Source organism: Corylus avellana, chromosome ca1, assembly GCF_901000735.1.
Source record: "Corylus avellana chromosome ca1, CavTom2PMs-1.0".
Classification (NCBI taxonomy): Eukaryota; Viridiplantae; Streptophyta; class Magnoliopsida; order Fagales; family Betulaceae; genus Corylus; species Corylus avellana.
Genome location: NC_081541.1, coordinates 29,460,012 through 29,468,796, shown reverse-complemented (window position 1 = coordinate 29,468,796; position 8,785 = coordinate 29,460,012). Strand labels below are relative to the sequence as shown.

General features: G+C 35.9%; 1 protein-coding gene across 1 annotated transcript in view; it reads left to right on the top strand.

Moving 5' to 3' along the window:
* The window catches only part of LOC132167697 (calcium-dependent protein kinase 26), a 92,112-nt gene extending 83,658 nt beyond the window's left edge, over positions 1-8,454 (top strand). The window contains exon 9 of the mRNA XM_059578708.1: positions 8,232-8,454. The gene's annotated coding sequence lies outside the window, so the exon portion shown is untranslated. The remainder of the gene's footprint in view (positions 1-8,231) is intronic.
* The last annotated feature ends 331 nt before the right edge of the window (positions 8,455-8,785 follow it).

The window sequence follows — 8,785 nt, the reverse complement described above, 5'->3', positions numbered from 1 at the left end:
TTTTTTTTTTTTTTTTTTTTTTTTCGCTCTTTTATGGATTCCTATGGCATGGTTGATTTAGGTTTCACTGGTAATCCCTTCACTCATTGGTAATCCCTTCACTTGGTCTAATAACAAACAGGGACATTATAATATTAAAGAGCGATTAGATAGAGGTATTGCTTCTACGAATTGAATACATCAATTTCCATCATTCTCTCTTCGTCATTTGCTTGCACATGCTTCTAATCTTACTCCCCTATTATTAAACACTTCTTTGGATTCTTCCACCTTACCCCGTCCATTTAGATTTGAGGAATTTTGGACGAGAGATCCCTTCTATGAATTTGTTATAGCTATGGCTTGGGATTATATTTCAGATGGTTTTCCAGCTTCTATTTTGTCTAAAAGGTTGAAATCTACTAAAGTTGCTCTTAAGAATTGTCTTTGCATTTTGGTAATATTCAAAAAAATATTTGATATAGATCAGAGTGCATTCTGATCCCATATGTTATTTCATGTTTTTGTCGTTTAAGGCCATCCGACGGCCATATGTCCCGTCCGAACGGGCGCCGTTAGTTTGTTTTATTTTCTAACCGACTTTATGTTGTTTTTTTGTTAGGGTTATGAGTTTTTGAGTCTTTATTTCATTATTTTATTAGGTTTAGAGTTTTGGGGGTATTTATGTCATATTTTATTAGATTTAGGGTTTTAGGTTATAAATATATGCTTATAGCCTCCATAGGAAAGAAGTTTATGTTGATTATTGATTTTTATTAATGAGAATTACTCAGAGTTGAGTTTATTCCTCTATTTTCCTTCAAAACCTAGAGAGTATCTAGTTTTGTCAAGAAGATTTCTTAGATCATTGATAGAATCAAGATCTAGAAGTATTTATCCACTACTTATTGATGTTTTTCGCTACAACCCACTAAGTCACGTTGCATCAGTTGGTATCAGAGCTCAATTACTTTCCATGAATGGAGAGGAGCAACCATTTTGTAGAGATGAACGAGGTGCACGTGCGCACGGAGACAACACATAAGGAGCAACCAGCGATTCATTTGCTGCACATGGGTGGTGGGCCGAACAATTGTCGTCGCCAACCAATATCGCGATTTGCGGAGGCGGAAGGAAAATCTATCGCTGAACATTGGCAACACGTGGAGGATCAATTCATGGCTATGAGGGATCAAATTAAAGACGTCACTACTAGAATATCCAACCTGTGTGGTCACAAAGGGAGTGGATCTAGAAACCTGTTAGCGGAGCACTGAACGCACGAACGTCAGCACCTTGCACAAGCTCATGCCAATCGGCGGGTGAGTAGGTTCAAACTCGATGTATTGGAATTCCAAGGTTGCTTGCAACCCAAAGAGTTCTTGGTGACACAATAAATTTTAAAAAAAAAATTCTACAAAAAGAAATACCAAGGAAGATGGCGGAGATGGTGGCTAGAAAGGTGACAGAGATTAGGAGTCAATCAGTTGTGGTGGTGGAAGATGGATTTATTGAAGAAGTTTGCTAGGTAGATTGGGCCTCTCCACCAATCTATGACATCTATCCCAGCAAAGAGGTGAGTTCTATACACCAAGTGTTTGATGAAAGTCCTAAAAGAGGAATCTTTGATTTGGAAGTTGATTTCCTTGGAGTAAATGCTATCTTGTCAAAAACTTTTAACAAAAGTTGTGATGAGACTATGGGGCGGAGACGACTTTTCTATCAAAGAGTGAAAGGGTCTTTGTGAGTTCTTTGGGGATTCTCCTGGCATTTGGGAAGGGCAAGGTACGAGCAAAGCTTGGCAAGTCTACTAAGCAAGGTGAGGTGCGGGTCATCATGTTTATTATGAGGTGTGGCCTTGTTGTGATTTCGAGAAGAGGAGGATGGAATGAGTTAACTGAACAACCAAAGGACCATGGGAAGAATCGGGCGAATTCGAGGACGAATTCTCTCCAACCTGGGGAGAATTCGATCCTATATGTTATTCATGTTTTTGTTGTTTAAGTGTCGTGGCCGTTCGGACTGTCATATGTCCCGTCCGGACAAGTACCGTCAGTTTGTTTTATTTTCTAGCTGACTTTATATTGTTATTTTATTAGGGTTAGGGTTTTGGGAGTTTTTATTTTGTTATTTTATTAGGTTTAGGGTTTTGGGGGTATTTATGTCATATTTTATTAGATTTAGGGTTTTGGGTTATGAATATATGCTTATAGTCTCCATAGAAAAGGAATTTATGTTGATTATTGATTTTTATTAATGAGAATTACTCAGAATTGAGTTTATTCCTCTATTTTCCTTTAAAACCTAGAGACTATCTAGTTTTGTCAAGAAGATTTCTTAGATCATTGATAGAATCAAGATCTAGAAGTATTTATCTGCTATTTATTGATGTTCTTCGCTGCAACCCACTAAGTCACGCTGCATCAATATTGCAGCAACCCTTAGAATACTGGATGTTATTCAACAAGTTTCTCCCTCTATTCAGCATCAAAATGAAAAGTTGTCGCTTTAAGATAAAGCTTAATGATCTTTTGGAAAAAGATGAACTTCTTTGGAAAAATAAGTCTCGTGAACTTTGGTTGACCTGCAAAGATTTAAATACCAAAATTTTCCATACCTATACTCTTATAAAGTGAAGGCGCAATGCTATAAATTCCTTAAGGTCCATTCTGGTGCTTGGATTTCTTATCTCATTGCTATTGGAAATTGCATTACGAATCATATCAAAACATTATTTACCTCTTCAAATCCAATAATTTATGATGACAAGCTATCTCTATTTGATAGTGTTATTTATGAAGAGAAAAAACAAGTGTTATGTACCATTCCATTAGAACAAGAAATATATAAGGCTCTTTCCAGCATTGGGGCAACCAAAGCCCTTGGACCTGATGGTTTTACTGCTCTTTTCTGTAAGAAATATTGGCATATTGTGAAAGATGTTGTTCTTCAATGCATATGGGATTTCTTCTCCAAAAATCATCTTTTGAATGAACAAAATCATACTTTCATAGCTCTTGTTCAAAAGTAGCTAGGTCATTTTTCTGTGAATCATTTTAGGCCTACTAGTGTGTGCAATATAATTTACAAGATTATCTCCAAGATATTGGCTAATAGATTTAAATCCCTACTTCCAAAATGTAATCTCTCCTTATCAATCTGCATTTGTACCTGCAAGAAATATTCAAGATAACTCTATTTTAGCTCATGAGCTTCTTCACACCCTCAAATCAAAACAAGGACGAGGTGGTCTTATGGCGATTAAAATTGATATGGAGAAAGCCTTTGATCGGATGGAATGGAATTTTCTTCTAGCTATTTTATCAAAATTGGCCTTTCATCCAATTTGGATAAATTGGATTCATATATGTATCTCTTCCTCGGCATTTTCCATTATGATTAATGGCAGTCCTTTTGGGTTCTTTGCTCCAGCTCGAGGTTTAAGACAAGGAGATCCATTATCTCCTTTTTTGTTTATTTTTGGTACTAAAGTTATTTCGTGGCTATTTCATCAACATGAATCTCTTGGCTTACTCAGAGGAATCAGGATTAGACATTCTTGTGCTCCTATTTCACATCTATTATTTGCTAATGATTTGATTGTTTTTGCTAAAGCCACTTCTATTGAAGCAGCTTGAATTAAATCCTATCTAGATCAATATTGCAGCTGGTCTGGTCAAGCTGTCAACATCTCAAAATCTTCTATTCATTTTAGCAAAAATACAGCAACTGCCACTTAGACATTGATGTAGATTGGAGTGTATTTCGATCCCATATGTTATTTCATATTTTTGTCGTTAAAGTGTCGTGGCTATCCGAACGGCCATATGTCCCATCCGAACGGGCGCCGTCAGTTTGTTTTATTTTCTAGCCGACTTTATGTTGTTATTTTATTAGGGTTAGTTATAAATATATGCTTATAGCCTCCATAGAAAAAGAGTTTATGTTTGATTATTGATTTTTATTAATGAGAATTACTCAAAGTTGAGTTTATTCCTCTATTTTCCTTCAAAACCTAGAGAGTATCTAGTTTTGTCAAGAAGATTTCTTAGATCATTGATAGAATCAAGATCTAGAAGTATTTATCAACTGCTTATTGATGTTTTTCGCTGCAGCCCACTAAGTTGCTCTACATCAAACAAGCATCTCTAGTATTCTACCATTTAAACCATCATCATCTGTGGCTATATATCTGGGGCTTCCTCTTTTGAGGAGTCATTCGAAATTAGCTGACTTTCAGTTTATTTTAGATAAAGTTGTGGGTAAAATGGATGGTCGGCATGCTAAAACTCTATCCCAAACTGGAAGATCTGTGCTTATTAAATCCATAGCGTCTACTATTCCTTCTTATGCAATGGCTACTTTTCTTCTTTATCATACCTTCTGTTATAAACTGGATAAAATCTTTAAAGATTTTGGTGGGGTTTCCCAAAAGGTATATCTAGAAATCTTTCTCTAAAATCTTGGAGTTCAATTTGCTTACCCCGTCAGATAGGTGGTTTGGGTTTTAGGCTTATGAAAGATGTCAATCTTGCTCTGATTGCTAAACTTGGTTGGAAACTGCTCACGAACTTTGATTCTGTCTGGGTTCAACAACTTTCAGCGAAGTATATTAAATATGGGAATTTTTTCTCTTCCCCAACTTCATCCTTGGCTTCATGGTTATGGAAAGGTATTCAAAAGAGCAAATCCCTCTTGCTTTCTGGAGCTTGCCTTCAGGTTGCGAAATCATCAGTGCTTCCCATATGGACCTCTGCTTGGATTCCTACAATGCTAGATTTTAAACCCGTTCCCAGGTTTCCTTGTAATAGAATCTAGCCTTCTTTGTGTATTTTTTATTTGATTCAACGATCTTCATTGCAATGGAATCTATCTACAATCTTAGCTATCTTTGATCAAACCACTATTGAAGAAATCTTGAAAATTAAAATCTCCTCGAACATTGTCCCTCACTATCTCTGGACTCCATCTTACTCAGGAAAATTTTCTTTCAGTTCGGCTTATCTCTCTATTATTAATGCTCGTCCTTCTATAGCTTCTATACAGGTTCCCTCCTCTTTTTGGAAATCAATCTAGAGGTTAAATCTGAATGAACGGTTGAGATTTTTTCTTTGAAAAATTGTTTGGGATATTCTTCCCACAAGAGCTAGATTGGATGCTTTATTTTCCACTAATAATTCCTCGAACTATTGCCCTTTATGTAAATCTGCTTTGGATTCGTTGCAACATCTCTTTTTCAATTGCAATTTTGCTCGAGTTGTGTGGCGGAATTCTTTTTGGCCTCTTGACTCTTCTACTCTGAATTTCTCAAACATGGTTGATTGGATAAATGTGATTCGATCTCTCTCCTCGTCTATCTCTAGCCATCCCACTAGCTGAGCATCATAAATTCCAGATTTTTGCTTCTGTAGCATGTGATCTTTTATGGTTTTATTGCTTTCTTTGTTTGTTGTTTTAGCCCTTTTTGTTTGTTGCCTTTTAATGTACTCACGAAAAGGGGGGAAAAAAAAATGTTTGGAAAAAGCCTTCAATCTGTGTGTTGGGGTTTGTATATTTTAACGGGACAATATTGCCATGACTCCTCACTAAAAACTTTTGCATCAACCTCCGAAAGCTTTTGCAAGTGCATGGGCAATATTGTCCCACTAAAAATTTCTGAAAAATTTTGAAAGTGCATGGGCAATATTGTCCCACAATTTTTTTTTTTTTTTTTTTTTTTTAATCAGCTGATAACCCTGGTTTGTTAACCAAGGTCACCTCGGTGTGTGCGGATGGTCTAAGCGCTTTATTTGAATCTTTAAGAAATAGGAAAAATTACAGTTTACCTCTCTAAAGTTGACAGTATTTTCCAACTCGAATACCAAAGTTTCAATTTTTGCAATTCACCCCCCGAAAGTTCCAAATTTTTGCAATTTGACTAATTGTATCCAAAACTTCCTATATTGCCTCTAATTTTTATTATTTTTTATAAAAAAAAAAAATTTAAAAAAAAAATTTAAAAAAAATTCGGGGTGGCTATGGCCATCAGGCCCTTTTTGCACCCTCAATTTTTTTTTTTCATAAAAAATAAAAATTAGAGGCAATATGAGAATTTTGAGATAATATTTGTCGAATTGAAAAAAAAAAATTGAAACTTTGTGGGGATAGATTGCAAAAATTAAAACTTTGATGTTCAAATTGAAAAACACTATCAACTTTTTTGAGGAGTAAATTGTAATTTTTCCTAAAAAAATATTAGGGTTACACAAGTTTTACAAAAAAGATCATTTTCAAAGCCATCGTGGCAAGCGTAGCATTTGCTTGTGGACTTAAACCGGGGTCACCTCCGCGTGTGCGGATAGTCTGTACTTTGTATCTTCATGAAATGTTATGACCAAAGTTTTGTAATCAAAAGGTGTAAAAGACCGTTCGTCACTTCGTTGCCCTTCGCCGCACTTTTCGAGGGAGTTTCTATACATGATCAGTAGGCTTACAAAGGGTTTCACAACCCAAAACTTTGCAGCGCCTCGGTTGATTGTTTCCAAAGGCTGCAGACCGCTACGCTCCTCACTTCGCAGCCGGTGACCAGAGAGACAGCAGCGGCACGGCATCACAATCCTCCCATTGCACAGCGAAACCTCCCAAGAAAGAAAGACCCGCTCGATCTGATACCAGCCGGCAAGAAGTGCATTTCTTCTTTTGCCAAGTTTTGTTGAGCATTATTTGTCCCCTTGGTGTTTCATTAACCATTGTTTCTGGTTTGGGTTATTATTTTTCTCTTTTTTTGTAGTCACCATTTGTTCAATCTTCTCATGAACCTAAAATCATTTGCTTCTCGATCGGTAGCCTCTCCTTTTGTACAAAAGATTTGAGGGGTCTAGTTAATTTTTCCTGTTGTTTGAATGAAAAAAGAGTTTCTTTGTTTTCATATATGTACTGTGAAAACACTGTCGTTATTTTTACACGAGATTTTTATATTTTGTATTTTTAAAAGAAGGATCCTTTTACTGCATACATATATATTTCAAGGGCCGTGTCGTTTGGATACATGGCCTAGCATCCGCGAATCTATAAAGGGGAAATTTTATCGGCGCAACACCGATTCAGTGGACCACTCCACCAGTTCCAGCTTGAATTCCCAGCAGCTTGTCATTACTCCCACCAAGGAAGAACCCATCGTGATCGTTAGAAGCACATGTCATAACAACCATTAAGAAGACATGTGCTCATATGATAAACTTATGCTTTTTTAAGGACACATATCAATTTGTAAGAAATTTGTGTCCTTAAAAAAGCATGCAAGAAGCACGTACATGCAATTTAAAAATCACATGCTAGAAGCACATGTCATAACATAATTAGAAGCCGGTTAATTTGTAGAAAATTTCTTACAAAAAAGTTTATATGAAATTTCTCACTTTTGTAATAACGTAAAAGTTCCTTTTACAGACTGATTTGTAGGGATTTGTAGGTATTTGCTTTTGTAAAAACAAAAAGCACATCCTAAAACACATTAACAAACATACCCACAGGTTTCTTTTTTGCAGTCAATTCAAGTGTTCACCTGAATGTGTGGATGCTATGCATATAAGCAATTGAATCTCTTTTTCTATGCCATAGTGCATTAGATCATAGGACAATAAATGTTAATTTTCATCTGGATTCTCCTTTCAAAAGTCTATATATCAACAAACTTTTTGAGGTTGGGTTTATATTATAAGTCTTCTGTCTACAGCACAGATTTTACAACGAAATTGGGATGCCAATTTCATATGATGACATTGGCAGACTTTTGGCAAGCATATTTCACTTGATTTTGTCCTTTTTTGTTAGCCTTTCTCCTATGTCCTCTCTCCTATTTATTTATTTATTTATTTTTATTCCTGGCTTTCCTATTTGTTTGTTGATCTTTTTGTTATGCTGTATATGTGTTTTTTCAGGATGGAAGGATCGATTATGGTGAATTTGTTGCTATGCTGGAATTGGAAGACGAACTATGCGAAACCGTCTGAATTTGAGCATGAGAGATGGACCTGGTACTCATTAGCTCCCAACAAGCACTTCGTGTACAGGTGCTTCCTGCTTTGTGTGTCTCTGAGATGTTTCACTTTTCCGGCCAGTTCTTTCTAAAGTATCATGAAACTTGATGGATCCTTCACTTGTCCTAGGACAACATCACATGCTTAGTGATTATAGTTGAGTTTTAAAGGCAAAATAAACTCATCTATATATAGGGTGTTCGACCGCGTGCTTACTGAATTGCAAATTGGCAGGTTGTACAGCAACGCCAGAAGAAAAATTAGTATTGAAGCATTGAGAAGCAGTTTTGGCTCCTAATCAGTTCCCAGAGAAGATTATTCTGTGCTTGAGCATTTATTGAGTGATATGCCTTTATCATGCTGTATGACTGAAGAAAATATTTATAAGCTTTGTAGACTTCAAAGTGTGAAGTGTTACAGCTCTTTCAAGTTGCTAAATTATTGGTTGCTGTTTTCATTTGGGGGTTTCTGATTATATTTGAAAGAAAAGGGATTTGATCTCTGGATAATGTCTCTTTATTGAGTTTTGGTTGCTTCCAGTTAATCAAATCACTGGAAATATCCTTTTTTTTTATTAAAAAAAAAAAAAAAAACAGTATAAATGGGATGATTGAAGAACTCTAGACGACCTGCAATGATTTTTTCACTATAGGGAAGCCAAACTCCTCTTTACTTCAGGCCTTGCCTTGAAGGCTTATTTGGCTTAATTTGTTTGATAAAAATTTCCCTTTTCCTTTCTGTTTTTCTCTTTTCAAAACAAAAATATTAACAAATAATCCAAAACAAAA